Here is a 13,898-nt window from a genome sequence, read left to right as displayed (position 1 = left end):
TACGCCTGCCCTACATGGAGGCGCCCTACACTTGCGATACAAATATCAATAAACGTCGTCATACAAAACAAATTCCTAAGACTTGCCACTTCATCTCCGAGATACACAAGGCTTACCCAAATCCATACGCAAACTGGCATAAAATGGATTCCCGACGTCATAGTCGTGAGGACGAAACAATTTTTTGCACGTCTCTCTATGAGCCGAAATGCAATCTGCAGATCGGTAGGGAGATATACAACAGTTTCGTGGAAACTTAGGAGAATAAAGCATAATATAATGTAAAGACAATGATAAACCATGTAACTTCTACCTATGGAAAATATCTGACTTCTTAATGATACAACCTGTGCTATTTCTATTTTTCCATTGTTTTAGAGCCATGTTTATTTATTTAGTTATTTTTATTTTTTATTATTTTATATTTTTATTGTTGTTTATGCTTTACATTTGATGGTTTTGTTATTTTTACTTAATGTACTTGTTATTCTTTTTTAGATATTTTGGTTCATAGTTGACATCTATTATTATTTATTATTTAGAGAACACTACTAAATTCCCATAAAATTGGTCTAATTGCCAAATATGAGTCAACTTAGATGATTAAAGGTTTTTTTGTCAATTTTTCCCCACTAAATGAATCCTATTTTTTTTACAATATATATCTAAAGTATTTAAAATTTTAGGTGATTGCTTTAGGATGTATAGAGCCCTGCTACTTTCCCCCTAAATTATAAATTTATATAGTACCTATATCCTATGTAATTTGTGAATAAATATATTACTTACTGCGGGGTGACGAACCTGCGGTTCGGTCGGTTCCAATTTTTTTATATTACTATTCTCACTTTTATCGCCTCTCCATTTTCTGTATTGAGATCGATTAAATTCCCCGCGAAAGATAAGTTATTAATGGTTATGTTTATATTAATCTATAACCTTTAAGTTAGGAAGTGATATATTACTAATAAAAATTTATCTTTGCCATGGAGCAAAGTTTATACACGTAACAGAGTTTGTTTTTCAAAATTATGCTCTGATTGTTTTAAAACCTATTGTTACGCTAGCACAAAATTTTCTAATCAGTTCTTCTTAATAATTAAGGATTAAGGGGATAGATTCAAAATTGAAAGCTGCGAGTTTGTAATGAGGGGAAGAATTTGTTGAAAAGTTCGGAGGTGGTCAAGTATCCTCGCCCCAGTTTCTCCCCTAACTCTGTCAAGAACCCTGGGCTTTTAATAAACGTATTTATCGAGCAGTTCTACAAGTTAAGTTCAACAAAGTTTCCATTGACCTTAGATTATTCTGAAGAAGTTACATGGATTCCATTTATAAGTGTACTATTTTAAGTTCAGCCTCGATCTGAGAATTCGGCTTTAATTATTTCCCACCTAAAAATAACCTCCCTTAAACATAAATATATATATTTTTTAAAATATTTTTTCCTTTACTTACTATTTTATAATTATTCAGAAATCGTGAGATGCGGTCTGGTGTGATGTAGGTTTCAGAAAAACGTTTTCTTTATCGTGCCAACGTTTCGATCTTTATTGAGATCATCTTTAGGGCCTGGGATTTACAAACATTGTTTACATTTAACACGTGTTATATGTTATAAATACCGTAAGAGTTGTTTGATTAAACAATAAATTTTTATTAATGGAGATTGAGAAAATGAAAACAATATTCAGTCTATGTCGAAGTCAAATTTCAAAGGCTCCAAATCCTAATTTCTAAAATTTTCTCATTTGGTCGTTTTATTTCTCCAAGTAAATATTTGATTTATCAATTCATCTCAATTTAAATTACCCACAAAATTATTTCTTAGCATGCCGCACCATTTTTGCATATCAACTATCATTAGTACTAAGTAAGGCCTCTAAATACGAAGTTGAGCAGGAGCAAAATTTGTGCCAGATGACAATGATCCAAAAGCAGAAAACGTCTCCTCCTTTCAGCTTGGGACTTTTGTCACGTGTTTCTTACCTTTTCCAAATGATTGTTGTTTCATTTGTAGAAAGCATCTGTTCGAAGGGAACGTGCTTTACTGTTTTGCATTACCTCCGAATATTTAAACATAAAATTAAAGTAAATCATAAAAAATAAATATTTATAAAATAAGAGGTTTTTAATTTTCACTATGGTAAATTCCTCTAGAAATTATCTTCGGTTTTAAATTGATCAAAAGCATTCGAATTCCTTTACAACGAAATATTTCTTTATTCGTGCTTTCATTGGTTCATTTCATTTTGATTCTCACTTAGTGACAGATAAATAACCGGCATGTCTCAATAGAAGCAGAAAAAATTACTGATCTCACATACTATCCAATTGTCCTGCAAAATTTCAATTTTTTTTTTTCAATTGTTCCGTTTTCACTCCCCTAGATCTAAACGTTTAGGTAGTCGAGTCTTAAGACAGACAGGTCGAAGGTTACGGTAAGTTTACTGGTAATCTGTCTCCAGTCCTGTCGTTAATTTAAAAAGAGAAATTATTGGATTACTTCTTATGAACCTGGTTGTAAGTTCCACTAGCTTAGGTATTTTACATAATATTTTTCGAACATGTAACTGTTCAAAAATTGTATTTTTCGTCGGTTCATTAATTTGGAATTACCGTATTGATGTTATTCAAAAATTATTCGAAGGTGCTGAATGGTTTTGGTTTAATCATACCTTGTTTCTCTGTAAACCTGGCTTCAGTAGGAATATTTTTTTTATCAAAAATGATTATTATTGACCATTTCTAGAAATTGAGTTTGTTTTTCAGTGCAGAGTGTCAAGCGTCAATTTTTATGAATTCTATGGTTAGTACTTTTGACTGTAGATCGTCAAATTTTGGATAAATTAATAATTTACTTAGGTAAAATAAATATATTAAGTGAACGATTGTATAAAACAAAACTGTATGCTTCTTCCAACTTTTACAGAACATTATTCTTTGAGAATTTGTAATCAATTTTAGACTAAAATAGATATACGTTTTTAATAAAAGGCGATCAACGATCAATAGTAATACCCGATAATGTATANATAATTCAGAGATCAGTGTCTCAGTAATAGAAAATAATTTAATAACATACTTAGTTTTCCATTAAGTCTTTTTAGGTTGTTTTAAACAAAATTTGCATCAGACACTAAAACGATCCATAAAACAAATCAAACGGACGATATGATTACTTTAGGCTTAATATCTCCAGTTTTAGAAATTGTTTGACTTTTCGAAATTTAAACATTACGATATTTGAAAATGGCAAAAAGAGGGAAAATTCGAACGGTTGTAGGTTGAGATAGAGAGTTGGTGTCCGAGAGGATCGAAGTTACGATAGCTCAAGTGGTAGAGCAGCGGCGTATTGAGCCGAAGATCGTGGGTTCGAATCCCGCTCGTGGTACTGACTTTTTATCTCAACCAAGACTTTACATAGAAACAATAATTAATTGAAGGAAGTAACTTGGTCAATTGACCACTAAAACGTCAATGGTTTATTTAACATTTGTTAATTATTATAAAATTGTGATAATCTCATTCTAATAGCTCGTTTTGTTTAACGGGCCAGCTTCTATTAGTCTTCACAATTAGTATTTTGTGCGTTACGTATTTATTTATATTATTCATGTTTTGTTTCAGGTCGGTGGTGAGCCTGGGAGATGTTGTTGCGAAAAGGAAGCAGCACATCAGCGAGTTGGAAGCGTGGGCCTTGCTCTGTCAAGCAGTCCAAGCTCTACAGGATCTTTTCCTTAACGGTGAGTGTTAAATAATTTTTCATAATTTTAAACTAACTCAAATGAACGAATTACTCTCCTACGTAAAACATACGGGGATCGATGGAGAATCCTTCGGCTTGGAGCGGTATGAATGTTCTCCTGAGAAATTCTCCCGAATATTTTCCTCGCCTTCCATAATTCCTCCTTGTCCATTAAAATGCCGGCTGGGCATTATCGGCCCGTTTGGATCGAAAATGTATTAAACCTGCTGAAAGGTTTTTTTTTGCTCCGTTTAGACTAAGAGGATATGGATTTTATAAGGTTTATTGTAATTATTTTGAATTATCCATATAAAAACAAAGAGGATAAAGTCGTTGTAATAAGCTTAACCGCCCAACGTTTTTTGTTACATGGACCCATTTATACAAAGAAAAATTATTTATAAAATATTGATTGGATTGGGAAGTTTTGATGAAAAATGCTAATAAATAACCGTAAAATTTGAAGATCATATATAGGATATTAAAATTTTAGGGTTATTTCGTGGTCTTTTTTCAAAAAACTTTCTATTTGAATCAACATTTTGTAAATAATTTTTAATTATTGTTAAGTCAGCTAGCAACGGATCTTTAAAAGTATAGATTATTAATATGAAAAGTTCGAATAAAAATGTATTACATAGGTAATGGAATTACAAAATATTAACAGAAACTTAGACAATTCTATGCAGCGCGCTAATTTGCTAGAAAATGATATAAATCAATTTTGAGGTTACATGTTAAGGATAAGTTAAAGAAAAAACACTTTTCAATTTAGGTAAACATATACAATATTAAAAAGAAGATTATTTGAAGATCTTGAGATGTGGTCGGGTGTGAAGTAGGTTTAGAAAAACATTTTATTTCTCTGCGAACGTTTCGACCTTTATTGAGATCATCTTCAGATTAATAATGATCGAAACGTTGGTACGATAAAAAAATGTTTTTCTAAACCAACGCCACACCAGACCGGAATAATTAACGGTCACTAAATACCACACATTAAAAACAAGAGCGCAGAAAATACCCATTAGTAGTAGTCCTCCAGTGATCTTAAAATTTTGTCTGATTAATAAATACTTTTTTCAGTATCTTTTTCACTCTCATCACCTTCCTGGGCGATCTCGTGTCCATCGTGTCTCCAGTCGGCGAGGAGGGTTTGAGGGAATTCTTCGGGATACGAAGTTTCTGTTGAGCAGTTTTACAGTTGGGTTGGGTTTTGTGAAATTTTCGGTAACGAGAATGGATTTCATTTTGAACGAAAGTAATATTTAAGCCTGTATGTGCTCTAACTCGAAAAACAACCTTTTGTTTTCGAGAGGTAGATCAACATTATTAGAAATGTGTGGTGATTAGTGACCGTTAATCGATAATTATTCAGAAATCGTGAGATGAGGTCTGGCATAAGGTAGGTTTTAGAAAAACATTTTCTTTATCGTGCCAACGTTTCGATCTTTATTGAGATCATCTTCAGGGCTCAATAAAGATCGAAACGGCACGATAAAGAAAATGTTTTTCTGAAATCTATCACACCAGACCGCATCTCACAATTTCTGTATAATTATTAGAAATGTTGGTGGCTGGGCAAAATAAGAATTTTAGTTGTTTAGTGAGGTAACGTGATTTATGCTAAATAGCCATGATATGTTATGTCCAGGGTAGCTTTTCATCGAGTATTTAATCGATGTTCTTCTCTTTGTCATCTTGAAGAATGACTACGTTTAAAAAATGATTTAAAGGAACAAGTGGTGGAACCTGCTTTTCATGAATTTTGAAAATATTGGGAATACATTCTAAACAATCAATTAAACATACAGGGTGTATCAACTTCCATAGTCCACCCATTTAATTCGAAAACGAAAACTTTAGCAAAAAATGAACTTATTCAAACCCCAAGTTAATTTTGGCTAGGAATCCCGTGGTAGTAAAAGATTTAACGTTCTCATCTAGTTGGGAAATTACACTAACTTTAATATTTTAATTGAGAATCACACATTATTATTATACCATTCGATTGTAGATTTTATTTTACGGCACTACACGGAAAATTTTGATAGGTTCTACCATTTCTGAGTTATGCCCAACGGAAGACGCGTGAGGGGGTACGCTTTTTGTAACAATAAGATGGCCCTCATCGTTTATATTAAAACAATTAGCATTAGCAGGTTAATTTAGGTTAGGAATCGTCTCAGAAAAGAGTAGGGATCATGGGGGTGCTTTTACGCATACCTTATAATAATAAAAAAAAACGAATTTTTTATCATCATCGAGTCCATTTTATTTTTCAAATGACTGTCAGCTGTACATTTTTATTGTACACTTCGATCCTAGAGTTTAACCCACTTTTACTGTTAGGAAAATTTTGATTGGATCGACCATTTTGCTTTTTGTAACAACAAGATGGCCCACGCCATTTAATTCGGAAATGATTAACTTTCGCAAAAAACGGTCTTATATAAATATACCCCAATTTAATTTTGGTTACGAATCGCATGGTGGTAACAATTTAACAAAACTTTCTCATCTAGCTGGAAATGTCATCAGGTTTGTTATTTGAAATAAGAATCCCTTATTTTATTGTATAATTCCATTCTAGAGCTTATTTTATGCCACTTGTACTGAAAGGAAAATTTTGATATGATCGACCATTTTTGAGTTATGCCCGATTTCTTTTTTCTTTTGCACACAAAATATATATTCTCATTTGTTTTGACATTTTTTTCTTGAAAAAAAAAGAAAGAAAAAAAGGCATTACTCAGAAATATTCGATCCTACCAAAATTCTCCTTTCAGTAAAAGTAGCATAAAATAATCTCTAGACTCGAATTATACAAAAAATATAGGATTCTCATTTAACATAACAAAGTGTGTGTCATTTCCCAGCTAGATGAGAAAGCTATGTTAAATCTGATACTACCACAAGATTCCTAGCCAAAATTAACTAGGGATTTTATAAGAGCATTTTTTGCTAAAGTTAACCGTTTCCTAAATAAATGGGTCAATTATTGAAGTTGATACACCTTGTATACTATGATTGATCAAAAACATATTTTTATAATGAAACATACTAGTTTTAATAATCAACAGGCCAAGTCCCAAGATCTGAGTGGTTAACTGATTAATTTACGTTTTTGGGCGCAGTGATTTAAATTGTGTAGAGTAGATTCATGGTCTGGAGGAATGTTGCAGACAAATGTTAACCATTTGGCGTTGGCTTTTTCCCGAGGGTTCGTGGCCTGACAGATCCTCCGGACAAACAGACCGTTTTATACCTTGACGTCCGACCCTTTGGGGGATTGCGTGCTCCAGGAGAACGCTACAAATGCCAGGCATATGTCTTACGGCGTCGGGAAACAATCCCGGCAATTCTGCCCCGACTAAATCTCTTATTAAACAACGTGCATACCTGGCTGACTGTTCAGCACTCCGGAATGCCAACTGGGCGTCAAACAGAAAACCAGTCTCTGCATTTATTCACCGACGAGATAGCTGCCCTAGTTGGATTCCTGATCAAAAGTCACGCTAATCCCTTCCGTCGCAATCTAATTAAATCTAGAACATACCAGCGATCAAAAATTTTCGTAAAACACCCGTTCTACTATTGAACGTTTTATCTTTCTAGTCTTTCATAAAAATGAAAGTTTCCAAATGTTTTTAGCACTCGGTTTTCATATCAAAATTTAATTTGTTGCTATTGCCTTTCTCTAATTTGTTCCTCTCAGGACAGAAAATGTATTAAAGGCCAAATCCAATATTGTCTTTATTTTTTATATAAGGTATTGGTTGAAAATGAAAACGTTAGTGTAACAAGCGTGATTCGAACCAACGACCTTCGGCTAAATACGCCGTTGCTCTATCACTTGACTTAGATCCACTCGGACACCAACTTCCCATCTCAACCTACCTTTCAAATTTTCCCTCCTTTTTGTAGTCCCTCCGAGTGGATCGAAGTCGCAATAGCTCAATGGTTTGAGCAGCGGCGTATTGAGCCGAAGTTCGTATGTTCGAATCCCGCTCGTGACACTAACTTTTTCATTTTCAACCAATACCTTACATAAGGATTAATTAATTGAAAGTTGTTATTTGATCAACCGGACCACGAAATATAATGGATTGTCTTTATTCATTTTCCACAACGTTTCATGGACTTTAAGACATTAATTTTTTTAAAATAATTTCTTTATTGATTGTCCATGTATTTATAACATGTTATTCGAACTTGTTAGGTTATTTATGTAATTAAAACGTTGAGATAATACACAATACGGACTTTATTTTATATGTGAAAAAATATAAGATATATATGTGTACATAGATACTTTTTAACAATTATAAAAAAGAAAAATATAGTAATACTTAAAAAACAGAATTATATATTTTGTATAGATTACTTAAATAATACAGATAATGAAAGTACGTAACAAATCAATAAAATAATAGAACAATGAATTTTATGTTGAATTTCAGTGCATAATTCTGACAGGTAAGTTTTTCTGATTGTACTTTCGTCTGGGATGAATCGACACTGTACTTTTCTACAAATTCTATCAGGTGTAGTTTTAATATAAAGAAGAAAGGTTTGTTTGTTCTCACAAAAACACGAAATAAATTTAATGTAAAAGTTGATAGGAAATAATAAGCAATCTTTAGTAAGTCTTTAGTAAGACGGCTTACTTTTCCATTTACCAATACTTACTAGGACGAAACTTAACTTTACGCTGGCATTTCCCTCCTTTATTTTCACGTTATTGTCATTGAAGAGTTTATGGGAGAAATATAAATAAACATAGGAGTACTACGGCCAGGTAAATGTGTTTAACGATAGTACAACAGGAAGAATAGGCTATTGCTCTTCGTCTGTCGATCAGTTCTTTTTGCTGCAGACAACTAACATTGGCAGGGCGAGATTGGTTCAAACCGTGAGTTTACAATACTTCGGAATATAGAAACATTAATTGTTATTACTCCCTTTGTTTTTACCGAATAGGTTCTTGATGTTTGCGAAAGGACAAGGGACAAATATCAACTTCCACCCATCTAGACAATGCAGGTCAATATAGTAAAGTGCTTCTATCACTTCACATAATAGTCTTCGGCACTCTTTGTCCTATTGTCTTTGAACGGTGACATTTCCTTAGAGCCATCCGGTAAATAATTTTGATTCTAGACATCTTATTTTTTTTTTATTGACTGTGTATAATAAAAAATTTCTGTGTCGATAGAAAACTATAATCTCAATGTGGAAAAATCAAGTTTTATTCCATTATCAAATAACGTATATACATTTTTATTTTTTTAGAATATAAAAATTTAGGCTAGTGCCATTCAAGAGCCTTTATTCCGTCTTAGGAAATTTAGAAGGAAAAAAGAAACGATATCCTTTTCAGGGGAAAAGGAAATAAAACTTCATAACTCTCACTCTCGTTGACTGACTGAGGAGATTACTAAATTCAGATATCTCTCAACGTCTAGTCTTATCGCGTGAAGGGAATTAAATCCAGAATGTAAGGGGTTAGGTCATAAATTCAATTCGTTCTGTCAGAAAAGCTATTATTTTAAGTTTTTTAATCAATCCGCGAAGTAAAGTGAAAGTTTTCATAAATTTCACATTTATAAATGCGCACTTCAAGTAAAACCAATTTGTCTGCATTTCTTGGGTGCAGATAGGTGCTAGAAGTTAGACTGTATTAATTTAATTGTAAATATAGAGTTATAAATATTATTTTGATAGTAGTTTCTTAGATTATTCGGAGATCGCGGGATGCCGTCTGGTGTGTCGTAGGTTTTAGAAAAGTATTTTCTTTATCGTGCCAACGTTTCCATCTTTATTGAGGTCATCTTGAGGGCCTGGGATTTATAAACATTGTTTAAATTTTACAAATATATGTAGGATGTGAAAAAATGAATTTATACAACGCCAGAAATTTTAGATTAAAAAAATAAAATAAACAAATAAATTGAATTCATACAATGCTAGAAAATTTTAGATTAAAAAAAGATAAGTAGTTTCTTAGTTTTGTATTTTGGTCCTTTCCGATCATTCTGGTCTTCCTAACCTGGCTTTTTCGTTAACGCTGGGAAGAAGAAAAAAAAAACACCCGCAAGAAAAAAATGATTTGCATTAATAACCACCAATTGTTTTTTGGTAATAACACTTTACAACAATACTAATTTAAAATCCTAGTCATAATTTTTTGAGCGACAAGAGCATTATTTGTGGATGAATTTAAGAAGCTGAGTAGTTGAGAAGGTCTCACCTGACCCAGAGGAGGTCATATCACTCGGACATGTACTTTTGATGTTAAACGTTCTTATGTACCCCGGCATGTAGAGAATATCGTATGGCCTAATTGGCTTCATATAGGGAGCGCGTAGGCATGTGCTGAGAATTGTACTCGAACAGATGCTTGGAATATGACTTGAATTATATAGATTTTTGTTCATTTGTTTATTTTGTGCTAGTTAAGAAATGTTTTCCTTTTTCCTCCTTTTTCTTTTTGATGTTCAGTTGTTTTTGTTTGTTCCTGATTGTAAATCAAGGCAAATATCTTTCTAAAAAAAGTTAGTTTGAATGCCTGTAGGGCCAGAAGAGCCCTAGATTCTTACATAAGCAATACCCTTCTTTTAATTTAATTAAGAGAAAACAATGTACTATTCAGCCTTTTTAACTTGGGTACGTACGATTAGCTAATTAGTCTGCAGTTATCTTTTTCTTTGTTGATCAGAACAATAGAGCCGGTAAAAACGATTCATGGTTCAGATACAAAAATCGAAGAGGGGTGGAGAAAAGTCAAAAGAAAAAGGGAAAGGCTAAGTAATCGACCCTCTGTTCAATTGAATTCCTAGATTCTTTTCGTTGGGAGACTAATTAATGCCAGGGATTTGTGCGACCCCTAAGTAATCCTCCGACCTTTAAACGAACAATTCGAAGAGATTAAGGAGTTTGTATGTTTTTCCTGCAGGCGTTCGTCTAATTAATGATTGCTTTTTTTCCCAATTGATTCGAGAAGGCGGTAGTGACCGGAAAATGGGAAATGGATGCCAACGCAGCCCATCTACTCAAGTCTCTTCCTTTATATATAAAGAGCCTCATAGTGTGATTTATCCCTCCATTTTTTTAAATTTTGCTTTACGATATCCTGGATATTCTGACAAATTTTGTACTTTCAATTCTTAAAATAAAAACTATTCAATAAATGCAATAATTCTTAAATAAGTTTAAGAAGGAACTTTTTCTTTTTATATAGTTTTTAACTTTGATTCAGTAGTTTGTAAATAATGTATTAAAAACAACTATCGCACTATTACGCCATACAAAAATAATATTTTATTTATCTTTCTGGTTTGGCATTCTAATTTTTCTGTTTCATACGGCTTACGTTATTTGTAAATTCTTTACAATTAATTAAGGTTTTGATTGAGATAAAAAAGTGAGTGTCACAAGCGCGATTCGAACCCACGACCTTCGGCTAACTACGCCGCTGCTCTACCGCTTGAGCTATCCTGACTTCGATCCACTCGGACACCAACTCTCCATCTCAACCCCACCTTTTGAATTTTCCCTCCTTTTTGTCATTTTTTAAATGGCGTGGAATCTATTTGGTTCTTGGCGAAGGTGGGGTTGAGATGGGAAGTTAGTGTCCGAGAGGATCGAAGTCACGATAGCTCGTGGTACAGTCCAGCGGCGTGTTTAGCCGAAGGTCGTGGGTTCGAATCCCACTCCTGAAACTGACTTTTTTATCTCAACCAAGAAGTTACATAGAAAGAATAATTAATTGAAAAACTTTTATTAATTGAAAAGAATTAATTTGGTCAAGCTGACTACGAAACCTAATAAATTTGTAAAGAAATTTTAGCGTGGAAATAAATTACAGAAACAGTTACCAGTACGTAGTAAAGGGGTAAAATTAATTAAGTTTCCTTGTTTTGTAAAATAATCAGTGTCAAAAACACACTATTGCTTGATTTTCTTCTGTAATTCTTGTTTCCTGAAGTCGTAAGGAGTAATCAGGAATGAGGTAGTTTAGAAAAAACCCTTTTTCATTTTTTTTTTTTTTTTTGCCGACGTTTCGTTCTTTATCATTAAAGTGTTGAAGCGAAGGCAAAAAATGAAAAAGGAATTTTCTAAACTATCTCATTCTTGACTGCTCCTCAGGACTTCAAAAAAATAATGAAACAACTGGTCACTAGAAAACACGTAATTCTCGTTAAGAACAATGTTTATTGGGAAGTTCTGAACTGAATTATTCAGCATTTAAAAAGATTACCCATACCCGATGAACAAAACTACTTTTCAATCCTTTTAAAAAGATAGTTCTTACTCACAGTTAGTCTTACAACGCAAATGACAAAAAAACCATACTAAATACACCGCTGCTCTAACCACTTTTTCATCTCAACCAAGAAGAAAAGAATAATTAATTTAAATAATTAATATGACCTATTAAACCACTAAACATAAATAGATTAATAGATAATAAATCAAAACTTTAATTGCGAAATATTAGTCTTAAAAATTCCTTTTGTCTGCTGAATCATCGGCCAAGGGAGAAAACATTGGAGGCTTTATTAAGTTTAGTAGTTAAGTAGGTCGCTTTTAATGTTATTGATGTGCGCTAAGCCCATAAAAGAGGGTAAGGGTGTTTAAATAGCAGGCGTGAATAATAACTAAGTCACAGCAGGCGAGATGCAAAGGCTTTTCTATTAAAGGAAAACGCTTTGGAGCATTTTCATTACCGGGATAATTTTCAGCCTTATGACAAAAAGAGGAAATGTAGCGAGGAAACATCCGTGCAATGGGCAGTGTGTGCGGGTTCTGTTCTTGCTTGCGTTTCACCGTCCGTAAATGTGCTTAGCGCCCGGGAAGGTGGGTGGAAAAGCTTGAGGATGCGGACGGTTTCGAGGGTGGTACGAGAGAGGAAATCACCCTCTCTGAACAGATGCTCTCCTTCCTCAGAGTCGTACTGTTACGCGAACAAGGAGCGTTTCTACCCGAAGGGCGAGGGGAGGGCATAATTTCCTTATAAACCCGTTGGAGAGTCAAGATACTGCCGAGGAATTTAATTAACAAAACCGTTTCTCGAAAAGAACGTTAGGAGAGTTTTAATTACTTGTAATATTTCAGGAAGTTTATTTATGAAATCTTTCTGATCCCTCTATTAAACAGGATAAGCAACATTTGTTTGAGTTTCGTGTGTTCCTCGAGTATATGAACATCAGCTGGATCAAATTTCACTACATACTCTGAATATTGTGATTATGTGGAATTGCGACCCACAAACGACCAACCATCCTACCATCTTATAAATAGTTCAAAATAGTATAAAGTATTAACAAAATTTAAAAAATCCTGTTTACAATGGAATTACAATTTATATAAGAATAACTTATATTATAATATGCTAAAGACCGGATTTTTATGCATTAAGAACCTTCAAATTGTGCAATAAAAACCTAGAAACGTGCAAAAACGTGCGGTTAAAAACTCAAACGCGCAAAAAATGGTAATAAAGGGTAACATTACCATTTAGCTCGGTAGACATTTGATTTACCTAATAAATAAATTTTAAAATGTTATTAATATTTACAGCATCCATATTTATGTAAACTGTATGGAATAATTATGGAGATATCATGAGATGCGGTCTGCTGTGATGTAAGTTTAGAAAAACCTTTTCTTTATCGTGCCAACGTTTCGATCTTTATTGAGATCTTCTTCAGTGCTCATAGTGTATGTTTTCGGTATAGATGTGTCACGGTATTGTGTCGTGCTGAGAGAGTTCACGATAAAGAAAACGTTTTTCTAAATCTACAAGACATGAGACCGCATCTCACAATCTACTAATAATCATTAATTAACGGTCACTGAATTACTACACATAAATTTTATTCAACTCATTAGATTTCGTGGTCCGATTGACCATTAGGTCAATTAATTAATCTTTGTGTAAGGTATTGGTTGAGGTAAAAAAATTCTGTATCATGAGCGGGATTCGAGCCCCGACCTTCTGCTAAATACTTCGTTGCTCTACCACTTGAGCTATCCTGACTTTGATCCACTTGGACACCAACTTCACATCTCAACCCCACCTTTTGAATTTTCCCTCCTTTTTGCCATTTTTCAAATGTCATGTAATCTATCTGATTCTTGGCGACAA

At 33.4% G+C, this 13,898-nt stretch overlaps 1 long non-coding RNA gene across 3 annotated transcripts in view; it reads left to right on the top strand.

Moving 5' to 3' along the window:
* The window catches only part of LOC112128411, a 264,062-nt gene that overhangs the window by 180,486 nt on the left and 69,678 nt on the right, over nt 1-13,898 (top strand). For all 3 annotated transcript variants that reach the window (XR_002910989.1, XR_002910990.1, XR_002910988.1), the window contains one exon: nt 3,628-3,743. This is a non-coding gene — a long non-coding RNA (uncharacterized LOC112128411). The remainder of the gene's footprint in view (nt 1-3,627; nt 3,744-13,898) is intronic.

Source organism: Cimex lectularius, unplaced genomic scaffold (genome assembly GCF_000648675.2).
Source record: "Cimex lectularius strain Harlan isolate CLEC.00 unplaced genomic scaffold, Clec_2.1 scaffold55, whole genome shotgun sequence".
NCBI lineage: Eukaryota > Metazoa > Arthropoda > Insecta > Hemiptera > Cimicidae > Cimex > Cimex lectularius.
This window is presented reverse-complemented; position numbering and strand designations above follow the sequence as displayed.